At 41.3% G+C, this 13,880-nt stretch overlaps 1 long non-coding RNA gene across 1 annotated transcript; it reads left to right on the plus strand.

Moving 5' to 3' along the window:
• Positions 1 to 12,761: 12,761 nt before the first annotated feature.
• LOC109953318 (uncharacterized) lies at positions 12,762 to 13,865 on the plus strand. Its single transcript, XR_002273897.1, has 4 exons — positions 12,762 to 12,848; positions 13,108 to 13,251; positions 13,362 to 13,584; positions 13,705 to 13,865. It is a non-coding gene; the product is annotated as an uncharacterized LOC109953318 (long non-coding RNA).
• Positions 13,866 to 13,880: the final 15 nt, after the last annotated feature.

Here is a 13,880-nt window from a genome sequence, read left to right on the forward strand (position 1 = left end):
GTTGCATCTCTAACACTGTGTATTTTATACTATTTCTTCCCGCCTCCTTACACATTCCTTTACATAAAGCTGGAAAGTACCAAACTTTCCCAAAGATATTCTTGCAGGATGCAGGTGGCATTTGTCAATACTTTTCCCCCAAAACATACTCCTTAATTCCAAAGTAGTACATCCTGTTATTTAAGAAGCACGCACACACATGATATAGTGAACATCCTGTTATAATGAAGAAACTTAAATTTATCCTTACAAGTTCCATGAGTATAAAACAGTGGAGGTGTTCCAGACATCTTTATATCCCACTGTATTCAATTCTCCTGCTTCCTCCTGCGACTCCCTTCATGGGAAGCGGTATTTATCCAAAAATACATGTGAATGTTAGAGTAAACACAGGATTGCAACTGATTAAACATAGCTGAAGGTTACATTCTTATTCAGTTCCGTTATATGAATTAGTGCCCATGCTTCAAACCCAGTGTAAGTTATTTACCATATAAGTGTATAAAGATATGTGCTTTTTGCTACTATACATACTCTTATATGTGCACAGTGAACAATCATTAATATGAGTTGCAATGTCTCACACACTTAATATCCCACAGTCTCCAATTACCAGAGTTGCTTTCTCAGCGGGTGTGTCGCGAACTGTCACCCAGCCACCTGTCTGAGATCCCAGCTGCTCGGGAAGCTGTGGGGGACAGCTAGCTTTGGCTAAGCTACGTCTAGGTGTCTAACTGTTGTGCATATCCACATTAGTTCCACCCCAGGAAACTACAGTCGGAGAGGGTGAGAGGCTTTACACTAAGATTATCCAGAGAAACCTACACACTTTGCTCGGCTAATTTCCTGGACAGCAGAGCAGCTGTGTGGTCTCAGCTGTGATAATACACTCTGTTCTGAGGTGTGCAGTAATTTAACGCTACCGCCTACATGGGCATAGCTAGCTGGCCTATTCTCCATGGTGTGGAGCCGCGCTTCTAAGTCTGTGAGCCTCGCCTCCATCTGACATTTATTACAAGTACCATTATCGCTAAAGGAGGCAGAGGAATAACTGAACATGCGACACTCCGAGCAAGAAAAAGGAGGAGAGGAAGAGGGGGAAGCCATTGCTCTCAATTAAGCTACTAGCTTAGCTAGCTTCTAAACTAGCCGACCTAAAGTAGCAAGTTAAATTTGGTAGTTAGCAAGAACTTCTGCAACACAAGTGCTTTAAGTGGTGCAAGCGTATGTTGTCACTCAAAAATTCAGATGAACCTAGAAAACAGTGAGTTTAATTCCTAAACAATCTGGAAGCAAGCACAACGCAGTGCAGGTACAGAAAACAGGAAATGAGTACGGTTTACCATAGAGGCAGGAAACGGCAGTCTGTCAAAAGTTCCCACAGCATGACTACACTACATGGTTGTATGGTTTCAAGCTGACACAATAAAATATAAAATAAACATGGACACATGTTGAAGACCATGTTTCTTATGTGGCCCATCTGAGTGTAACCCTATATGTTCCTCACTTATATTTTGTGTTATGAAAACATTTAAATGGTGCTGCTACATTCATGAGATGTGGTCTACAAATTCAGAGAGATTCCCATTTTCACATGGGACTGGTGCAAATACAGAATATATTATGGACTTCAGCAAAGTTTGTTTTGGGGTTCATTGGTAAAGAGGTTCATGGGTATGTGGGTAAAGAGGGTGTACTTGAAGAACAGGGCTTGTATAAATGTTTGAGTTTTTATTGAGAAATAACAGTATATCCACAGTTTTCAGACACAAGCGGTTTCTTCTTTTACAGACTATTTCCCCAGCCTTGGAAAAAAATCAGTTCACATGGCACAGATGAGGCTGGGGTACACAGGAAATGCTTGGATAATTCATATAGGTTTGGGTAACTAGATATGCAATATATCTACAGTATATCTAACGTTATTTAGGGCTATCTATGTAACTATAGCTAGTGTAATTTAACTATGTAACTACTTTATCTATTTCTCTCTAACTTAATATCTAGCTATCTATTGATCTATCTCTATCTACAGTGATTCTCCACTAAATACACAATCTGCTACAACACTACTAACTCTCAAAACAACTAACGACAACAACAGCAACAAACCAACCTGCTCTGCCTAGACAGATTCAAATGAATGCCACTAAATAGGGATATCCTATTTCTTAACACACTCAATCCAAAGTGATTCATATGACAAACCAAACCAATAAGCTGATTCACCTGACGTACGACAAACCCAACTGCTTTGACGTCACTCAATTGATTCAAATGTCACTAGTCACGGGACCGAAACAAGCCTTGGCACAGTGGATCGAAACAATTGCTTTATGAGCTACTGCGCATGTGTCGGAGCCTCGGGTGTCATAGGGCCATCATTATCTCTGACCGCTCATTTTTGGATCTCTCAGCTGTGTAAGTTTGCTGGCTCTGACCCTGGACTGTATTAATGAGCTGAGAGTATGTTTCGAGTTACTTAGTTTTCTGTATGGTGTTGTTATCGGTGCGCTTATTAAAGAGACAGTGTTTTATTTTTCCTTGTCTGGCTCTATAATTGAGTTCACCCCATGATATGATCGGCAGCTTTAGCGCCGAACCTGACAGTACGATCTGGCCACCATGAACTCAGCCAGCGAGGACTACTCATGTTTCAGCAGTATACCCACATACAGACACCTGAGGGACAGTTTTCATGCCACGCATCAGCTCAATACACCTGTTCGCCTGCACCTCCGATCTGCCAGAGTCACAAACCCACAATGCTCCTACACCTCCATCAGTGTAGGGGCGGTTTTTCACACCCCAGCAGCCCAGCCTTACTCTGAGGAGACCCCCCCTGACTCCCAGCTGAAGCGTGTACAATCAGACAGGAACTGAAAGCCCAGATGGCAGATCCATTCTCCCTCCCTGCACTGAAGTCTTTTGCCTGGCCCAGGATCAACCTGAAACCTGTACTCTGTTCTGTTTCCCAGCGGGTCAGCCGTGCCACTGACCCCACCCCTGTCCCGAGTCCTGTGTCCTCAGTTCAGCTGGGTGCTTTTTTCCTGTCCCCTGGCCCGGACCCTAAGGACCGCAAACACTTGCCCTTTGAGAGAACCCAGTGGGCCATCTGTCCTGGGAGTCCGGGAAGAAGGAGAATCAGGAGAAAACCACTAACTGGGGCCACAGACTTTGTTCCTGTCCCTGTTCCTATTCCCAAGCAGGTCGGCTGAATCGCTGACGCTGCCTCAGACTTTGTTCCTGTTCCTAAGCGGGTCGGCCAGACTGCCGACACCAAATCAGACTTTGTTCCTGCCCCTGTTGCTGTTCCCCAGCGGGTCGGCCGGACCCTGGCTCTTGGATCCTTGTCTGGCTCTATAATTGAGTTCACCCCATGATATCATCAGCAGCTTTACGCGCCGAACCTGACATTATCAGTAGTTTACAAATGCAGGCAATGTAAGAATTCATGATGTATTTCTGTTCTTTGGAGAGACCAAATTTCTCTTTTGAGTGTTGAGCTGAAGGAGAGAGAACCTTTCCACTGGAGAAGACTTGTGCATTCCATGGCACACGATCACTGTCTCCAGCTGGTAATTCAGTTCATCAGACCTCAACATGATGGACAGATAATTTGGACAGATAATTTGAAAAGTCAACATAACATTCCACAGACTGACTCAATAAAAGTAAAAGAGAGAATTAAGATATTGTGCTCTACCTGTAGGGATAATGGAGGTATAAAATAAGTGTAATTGTTGAGCTTTGCAGCTTCACCAGCGTTGAACTCGGGGAAGAATTTGACGGAGGCAATAATAGCTTTAGCTCTCTTAGCATATTTTATTGGGATGAAGAATAACACACGTCTACACTCTTCATAGTGTGACGACCTCAGGATGAACTCAGACCTTCCTGCTAATAACAAAAAATGGGTGCGCTCACAAACCTGCGCCCCACCGTGGTGAAAACAGCACACTTCACATTAACAACAGCATGACTACACATTACAACTGAGTGCACAAAATAAAAGAATGTCTCTCAACAGTAATACTGTTCTCACATGGAAAGCAACATCAATGGCTTTAGCTCTGCCAACTTTGACTGGGAAAAAGTGGCACACAGCCAAAAATGGACATAAACACAGACCACACTCTTCCCTGAGATACAGTACAAACAGAATAGCAAATAAGGCACAGTACCTCAGTTTCTATGGAGAGGAAAAACAACAGCAGAGGTTAGGAGAAAGGAGGGGTGGGAGAAGAGAAAAGAGATAAATCAGATGTATTACAGGAAACTTTGCTCAACAAGCTGCAAGAGGTCAGCAGCTTCTCTCTGGTGATGGAGACTTTGGGGGAAAGTGAGCTCTGCTTTCCGCATCTCCTCAATGCCTCCTGTGTGAAGCCAAAGCGTCCTCACTTTGAGACCATACTAACTTATGTTATGGTTTTCTTTGTCTCTCTGCTCACTGTGTTTCTCAACCTGCTGGTCATCATCTCTATCTCCCACTTCAAGTACCCAAATATATCATCAATTCATGAAAGTGGTAGATAGCTATAAACATTTAAGATTTTGTGATAATAGCAACAATAATCATCTGATTTCAAACTGTGAGAAAAACTTAACTTTTTCAAATACTATAGTCCTTGCTGTATCTGCTTTTATCTGAATGAAAACTGATATTATACATAATGATAACTATATTTCTGGTCTTCCTCTCCAGGCAGCTCCACACCCCAACCAACCTCCTCATCCTCTCTCTGGCTGTCTCAGACTTTTTCATGGGCCTCCTCTTGTTGTTTCAAATTATAATCATTGATGGCTGCTGGTTTCTCGGTGACCTCATGTGTATGCTGTATCAGTATGCATCGTACATTATCTCCTCTACCTCAGTTGGAGCCATTGTGCTCATATCTATTGACCGCTATGTGGCTATTTGTCATCCTCTGCATTACTCCACCAAAGTTACACAAAAAAGAGTTAAAATGTGTCTTTATTTGTGTTGGATATGTTCTGTAATCTTTAAAAGTCTGATTATGAAGGATAATCTGGAACAACCAGGCAGGTTTAACACCTGCTTTGGAGAGTGTGTATTTGCAGTTAACCACATTGCTGCAGTTGCAGATGTTATTGTCAACTTTTTTGGTAGCATTGCTATTATTGTACTTCTATATACAAGAGTATTTGTGGTGGCTGTGTCTCAGGCTCGTGCCATGAGGTCTCACGTTGCAGCTGTCACACTCCAGGGTTCAAAAAAAGTATCAGCTAAAAAATCTGAAATTAAAGCAGCCAGGACTCTTGGAATTGTTATATTCATATATATAGTATGTTTATGTCCATATCATATCATAGTCATTTCAGGCAAAGCTAGCCTGATCAAAAGTTCAGCTGGTGCCTTTATAGTTTGTTTTTATTATTCTAACGCCTGTCTAAACCCCCTGATCTATGCCTTATTTTACCCCTGGTTTAGAAACTCAATTAAGCTCATTGTTACACTTAAGATACTGCAGCCTGGGTCCTGTGAGACCAACATGATTTAGAGTGACACACTGTATGGTAACTGAAATTAGACTTTTACCATCACCAAAGTAACATGTTGGACATTTTGAATGATGTAACTGAAAAACAAATATAAAGGTCTGGTTAAAATGAGAACACATAACTTTATATAAACACTTTTACTTGCAGTTCATAGACATGAGCCAGAACATTATGACTATTTACCACTGATGTAAATGTAGGATATCCTGTCTGAGCTGAATTGACCAAAGAGCTACTGTGGCACAAGCAGCAGAAACGTGTTGCTTTTGGGAAGAATGTGTCATGACATGCAGTGCAATGCAGCCTGATGTGTATACAGTATGGCTGCAGGAGCAGGTCTGTCAGTGCCCATGTTAATCCTAATGTTTTGGCTCAGCAGTGTGCATGTACTTTTAGTTACATTGTGTTCATTACAATATGAGTTTATTTATGAATGACAGTTACATTTTCATTGCAACAGCAAAGAACATTAGGTTTGATTGTTTTCATGTGTTTTCACATACAAATCCATTAGGATTTAGTCTGGAAGTATCACCATGGCACATTTTAGTTGTGCTCCCTGTGTTCTTGATCACAGTGGAAAGAGAACTGAAGTTGAACTCCCACTTCTAGCTGTAATTTAATATTCAAATTTGAATATCAGTGTTGGAAATTATACTTTATTCAGTCCGTGAGCCACAGACATTAGTAGACAACCTCCTATCTTGCTTGGTGATATTGTGTGAAGCCTGTTGTACAGCCATAGTTTGTGTGTACACTTTGATACACAATCAAGCTAAAAGTCATGGAGTAAACAGTATCCAATGAGCCAAAAAAAGGTTAATTTCTGGTCAAATACAATTGATCTGTTCTGGTTCCTTGCAGCTTCAATAAATCATTACACAGTTTTGCTTGTGTAATGTCAATACAATAGACAAATGCTGTTTTCATTCAATTTTCCATAATGTGAAAATCTTATGTTTGTTTGTGTGTCTGCGCTGGGCTGATAATGTGTTTGCATCAATACAGGAAGAGAGGCACAGTTTAGGTTGTCTTCATGATGATTTGGTGATGCAGTGCCATTTTGAGGCTCATTTTGGCAGTTAGCATTAAAACCTGCTCAGATAATCAAAGAATCAGAAATCCAACAACACCCAAAATATTATTTTACCTTGCCCCAAATATGCAGTCAGTGGTACAATTAATGGGTAGCTAATGTTTATTAAACAAGCACCTGCTGGAAAATCAGTTGGACTACAATTAGTCCAAACATTTAGGTTTGAGGCAAATTGATTTAACCTCTGCTGTTCTTGTCTTCGACTCTTTGGATAGCGAAACAGTCCACAAAGCCTTGAAATAGCCACCCACTTATGATGCAAGGACAAACTGCAAGAAGAAAGGAACTGAGCATATGTGTTTTAACTGATATGAGATATCCTCTCTTCAGGCCTTAATGTGAAGCAACCAGTCACAAATTGATTTCAGACAAAGGGGCATGTTAATCCCTAACAGACTACTGTGAAGGATACAATAGTGTATCATTGGTTATAGCTCCTCCAGGTAGCCTCTTCACTCCTCAGAGCAGGAATAAGAGCTTTTGGGCATTCTTCATCCTGGTGGACATGAACAACCCAGTTGAGTGAGGACTATGGGTTGCCATTCCACTTTTTTACACATCAGTTAGTGATTAGATCCAGTTGTGTTGGGAAGAAGTGAACTACATGTAATTAAATTTTAAACACATTTTGTAGTAACTTGTTAATAGTGTTCAACTGCATTCACATTTGTGTGGTGAATGAAGTAATTAAGTTAAATTTTTGCCATTTTTATGTTGTTAACTACTGCAATTAAAAATCATTTTGGGCCATAAAAGGAATGGAATGGTTGTTATTTTTATTTTACCATTGCTTTTCTGACCCTAACTGCCATTTAGATAAGAACTTTGAGAGACTCCTCATGTTGTATAAGCAAGAGGTTCTCCTCTGAGATGCAGTAATCAATGATGGGCCCATAAAAGGTGCAAGTTCAAGACTGTTTTACTTGACAGGTTTGTACAAGTCAGATGTTGCAAAACTGAAAAGTAACACAACAGGCTCATATTCCTTAGATGAAGGTGCACATATAATTGTATTACGAGAAATATAGAATCTCTGAGAAAAGCCCAGATGGGACAGGTTTTCTGTCTCAGGTAGAGAAACTCAACTGAGTGGCATGTTTTGCTGGTTGTTATTTTCCCTAATAAAGCAACAAAGTCACTGGAGACATGTTTGAACAGTTTACTTTCTTGCAGCAAGGAGACAAGTCAGCACAATGGTACAGAGTTGTCTGAGTAAGACAGTTTCACACAACATAATATATAATAAAAAGACACACCCTGATTGCGCGACCTAGAAGCTAATCATACTGGAACACATTTATCCTGCAGTTGACACTTGTGTCTCACTTAGTCTGGAACATTCTGTAGCCGAGTGTATCACAGCTCACAGAGTTTCACATGAAAGATAGGAAATGTCCTTCAGGCTTACACAGTCAGTTTCTCACATGGCTCTGTTTTGAAAGTTTAAAACATATTAAATAGCATAAATCATGTTTAATAACGTAATTTTTATAACATTTCCCTCCTGTTTAAACTTTTAGAAACACATTATTTACAGCATAATTCTTAATCTTGTTCATCCCAGGATCTCATTGTCTAAACACCCCCTTTCAGGTTTTTATTAAAACAAGCCATGCATGGTTCACTCAGATCAGAATCAGGAAAGTCTCTTTTCAAATCGGTGGCGGTTGTGGCTCAGGAGGTAGAGCGGCTCGTTTCCTAACTGGAAGATTAGCAGGTCGATTCCCGGCTTGTCCAGTCAACATGTCGAAGTGTCCTTGAGCAAGACACTGTACCCCCAGTTGCTCCCAGTGATGTCACCGATGTGTGAATGTGTGTGTGTTTGGGAGTGCAAATGGGTGAATGGCCAAATAGTGTGAAAGCGCTTTGAGTGTGCTGTAAAGCATAGAAAGGCGCTATACAAATATAAGACCATTTACCATTTACCAAACCCAATTGTCCGGTTCATGGAGATCTCCTTCTCCTCCATCTTTGTCACAGACTTGTTGGTACATGGTCTTAGTCAGAGCAGTGTCTATCAGTCTCTACATCAGTCCTCACAGACAGGGAATGTAACAACAGCCACATACAACCAGCAGGGCTGCACAGAGGCGATCAGGTCACCCCATTGTCCGAACCATGATTCTAGGAAGCTGGTGAAGGGGTCGTCAATGCTAGAATTCTCCGCCACCTTCTCAGCGGCACCTTCTCTGATTGGGCTGGTTCCTCGGGTGAATTCCATACAAACTGGCTGGCTGTTGAGAGGGGAGGTAGTAGTTACTCAAAGAAGTAAAACAGATAGTGGTAACTGGTAGTTGCTCAACAGTGTCTCAGAGAAGCAAACAGACAGTAGTAACCTCACAGTGTCAACAAGCTGTCTGGCCGTGGAAACCTAACGGTGATAACAAGAGTGGCACCTTCTCTGATTGGGCTTGTTGCTCGGGTGAGGTCCATACAAACCGGCTGGCTGTTGAGTGGGGAGAATCACAACACAAAATGTGAAATAATTGTTGTAAGAAACCTCCATCAGAATTGACAGGAGATGCAAAATATATGAATCAAAAGAACAAAAAAATATCAAATACTTGACAGAATGGGAAAAGAAATATGGTTTTAAGGGCCAACTGACACAACCAGAATGCCAGAATTACTCTGACAACTGGACAACACCAAGTGAAATTTTTATGTGACACAGGAGCCTCATCTATGGATGCAATCTAAAAAAAAAAACAGCAAATGGCAAGGTGCATAAAGAACAGCTATCTGAACAAGTGCAGGTGATAGATAAAAAGACAGGGCTAAGTTGCAAATGTCAAGTGGTGTTATTTCATGTCTGTCTTTGTAACCTTTTAGGGAGAGATTTATTGACAGCGCTGAATATACAGTAGCCATCCTTCCCTGTGAGGATGGACTCAGAGCATAAAGGCTACAAGAAGTAACAGTAGTGGAAGATCACAGGATATCACATTACTGGTACAGCTTAGATCTGATAACCACCAGACCAGCATCTGTCACTGCATTCCTAATAGAGAAAGCTAGACAAAAAGTTGCACCATACTCTGATTTCATGAACCCAAATGACCTGCATTGCACAATGTACTATAAGTACACATCTGGACCAGACACAGAATATGAACACTGTTTCATGAGAGAAAAACAAAGTCAGTTAAGAATCAAAACCCTATACTGGGATTAAAGAGAACATACAGGAGTCAGTTGTGAGCTAAATCAAAAAATGAAAAGGTTTTATCATTCTACAAGGACACCTCATGTATCACTGGCAAAGCCAAAACACATGGAGTGGGCAGATGTAGGAATATTTGTGACTACATGTGAGGAAGCCTGTGATTGGGAAAGAATAGATGGCACAACAGAGTATAATGAGACTCCACAAGCCTTTGCATCTACATTACGATGGGTGACCCTAACCAAAATTGCCGTACACTTACAGGGGTACAAGGGACAAAACATGTGACCCTAACTGAAGAGGGCAAAGCATCCTTAACAGATGAACCTGAAACACTCTGGTCAAAAAGAGCTGCAGATGCAGGGCTAATAAAGGGAATAGAACCTGTTAAGATCACAACAAAATCCTCATTTCATCCACACCAAAGACAATATCCCTTAAAACCTGAGGCAGAGGCATGGATAGCTCCCATCATTGAGGATTTACTGAAAGCAGGGGTGATAATTGAGTGTCCAGACTCTCCATGTAACACTCCATCATTTCATGTAAAAAAGGCTCCACCCTCCACCGGCTGGAGGATGGTACAGGACCTGCAAGCTGTAAACAAAGCTGTTATTCCTAGAGCCCCAACACTGCCAGACCCACACATGCTGTTAAATGACCTAAAACCAGAAAACAAATACTTCTCTGTATGTGACATCAGCAACACATTTTTCTCCATTCCTGTGCATCCAGACAGCCAATTCTGGTTCACATTCACCTATAAAATGAAACGTTACACCCATAGTCGGGTTCCCCAAGGTTACTGCAAGTCGCCGACAATATTTTCCCAGGCAATGTCTGCAAATTTTGCAAAATTCATTCCACCATGTGATAGCCAGGTACTGTTGTACATGGACGATATATTAATAGCTTCTAAAGATCAAAAAAGCTGCAAAATAGACACACCAGCCTTACTGAAATTCTTGGCTGAACAGGGACATAAAGTAAACCAAAGCAAGCTGCAGTTATGGAAAACAACGGTCAAAGACCTAAGATACAACCTCTCACAGGAGGGGAAACATCTAGATGAGACCAGAAAAACTGCCATCTTACAGGCACCCAAGCCATGAACCAAAAGACAGATGATGTCATTCTTGGGTATGGTAAACTTTTTCAGGAGCTGGATTTCTAATTATGCAGCCATCACAGCTCCATTAATGGCACTAATATATGATGTTCTGTTAGCTCCAGCAGATCAAATCACCTGGACAGAGGAGGCGGAAAAAGCTTTCGCACAGACTAAACAACTGTTAGTGAGCTCCGCCACACTAGGATTTCCAAACTATTTAAGCCCTTTGTTAAAACCGTTGACTGTAAGGAAGGATAGATGATGTCAGTATTGATGCAGAGCCACGGCGGGAGGAATAAACCCATAGCCTACTTTTCAAGCCAATTAGACCCTGTAGCTAGGGCCCTGTCACCTCGTGTGCAGGCTGTCATTGCCGCATCTATGGCAGTACAAGCATCAGCCTCCATCGTACTGTTTCATCCTTTAACACTAAAAGTACCTCACGCGGTGGCAGTAATACTATTACAAGATAAAATCTCCTATTTGTCACCATCCAGACATCTCTCATGCATGACTGTCTTGCTATCACAACCACACTTAACCATTGAGATATGCACAACATTAAACCCAGCCACACTCATACCCACAGCATTGGATGGGATACCTCATGACTGCTTATCAGAAATAGCAGAAAAAGTTCTCCCTAGGCTCGATTTAACTGATGTACCCTATGAAAATGCAGATGTAACTATGTTTGTAGATGGATCAAGTAAGAAAAACCCAGATGGAACAAATGCAACCAGGTTTGCTGTAGTAACACATGACACTGTACTGGTAGAAAAACCTTTACCAAAACAATATTCAGCCCAAGCAGCAGAATTAGTGGCACTGACAGAGGCATGCAAACTAGCTGAAGGGAAACCAGCCAATATCTACACTAACAGTTAATATGCATTCTCAACAGTGCAAAAATCGAGGCATGGTGACATCCACAGGTAAACCAATCAACCACAGAGATCTCAGAGATTTAGAATCTCTTACAGCTACCAAAAAAGGTAGCAATCTGCAAGTGTGCAGCACACACTAAAGGGACAGATCTCATATCACAAGGTAACCACAAAGCTGATGAGGAAGCTAAGAAAGCATCACAAACAGAAATACTGACAGTAGACAACCCATCAAACAGTTTTAAAAGATATGCAGAAAGCAGCCTCACGAACTGTGTTAAGGAAAACAATCGTGTTTTCCTTAAATCTGTAGAATATATGAACAACTGTCTGTGAGTGAGAAATAGAGAGAATAGAGATGGATACGTATTCTGTGTAATTTATTTCTGCAGAAAGGAATTGTCTACAACAGCACTCAGAGAGGCATGTTATAGAGACTCAAAGAATAAGAAAGAATCAATTCAATATAAGGCAGAGGATAACGTCAAATAAAGGAGTGTACACTGAGAACAATCACACATCTGTGTTCACAGAGTTCCTGACATGCAAAACACTGAGAGGTTCACAGGAGATACTTTCAAGGACTGTTGATGTTGCAGTTGCTTGTGCAGGAAACAGAGATACCTCAGGCATTCAGTGTGTCAGCAGAATACTCTATGGCGTTATATTTGTGCCAATTTCCTGAGTGAGCAATGGGACATTTTGAGCACGCGCATCTGACATTCTGAGCACGGGATATTTTTTTGAGCGCACGCATAAGTAAAATGCTTTTGCTCAACTATTTATGCCCTCTCACAATCTGCATCTCTGCTCTCGCTCTCTGAGGACCTCCTCTGTGCGTGCTCAGGTCGCCTTCTACGCTCGTTCAACTCTCTGGTACAACCGTTACAAATGTGCCAAAAAACAGCCAATTAGAGGATAGAACTGTTCCTTCATCCTGATTGGCTGTTTCTGCAATCACGACAAGCCGAAAACCGAGGTGCTACTGTGGCTAATGGCTGCCTAGCTGCCTCGTCTTCTAACATGGCGGAGTCCAATAATAATACAAACACACAGCATCAAGTAAGTTATGATTTCTTTATTTGTTTCACAGTATAATGTATCATTTGGCTGACTTTTACTAAACGTGACAGCCTACTACATTTAGAAAGTAATTCATATAGTCTGCTACCAAGAATTGCAGCCAGCCAGTTAGCTACCCATACGTCTGATGCTGTTAATATTAGCATAAATATCGGCGGATGTATAGTTGTACAGTATAGTGTCACCTTGTGCTATTACAAATGAAGACATGTTAATCATGACCACTGTTTAATGCTAGGAATGTGGTGCACTTGAGTCAGCAGCCAGAAACCTGGTGTCTCTGCTGATTACCAGTATGACAGCAAATGGTTCAAGAACGCTGCAGCCCAACAGTGGCCCTACAGAGCCTAGAAATCTAACAGTGCAGCAAGAGAATGACAAGGTTCGTATCCTAGGTTCGGTCATATTTTCATTTGCATATAGTAATGCAAGTGTCCATTCCTGTTAAATTCAGGGTTGTGATTAGATTTGTGTTCACGTTTTTATCCACAGATCTTTTCCAGGATATTTCAAGTCAAATTTCAGTCGTGGTAAAAAAAGGTGCTTAACCACCACCAAGCAGCTTAAGATAACCAACAAGATAACCGCTCTGAATTTTTATCTGCTTCCAAAAAACACATCCCACACACCTTTGCCAACTGAGGAGCTTGAACTCCTGCAAGCAGGCATGGGTAGAAAAACTGTCTCTCTTCCTGAAGACAGTGACCATACAGAGGTACAGTTATTAGTCCATGTGTTAGTGGCATTTTGTTAGATTTATTTTAAATATTGTAATAGTATTCAGTCTATGTGATGGGTCTCTGTTCTTGCTGTTATATCTCTAAACTTTATTAAGATTTCAAAGCTCCTGACTGAAACATTTCCAAAAATGGAGAATCTTTGTGGAGGATGGCTACTGCATAAGGCAACTGGTTTGTAAGACTACATTGTTCTGTGTAGTATTTAGTGTTTGTCACATCCCACTCTTGAATGTAAATTGATGTTTGTACCCTTAAGGCAGAGTAATTACTT

Source organism: Monopterus albus, unplaced genomic scaffold, assembly GCF_001952655.1.
Source record: "Monopterus albus unplaced genomic scaffold, M_albus_1.0 scaffold619.1, whole genome shotgun sequence".
Classification (NCBI taxonomy): domain Eukaryota; kingdom Metazoa; phylum Chordata; class Actinopteri; order Synbranchiformes; family Synbranchidae; genus Monopterus; species Monopterus albus.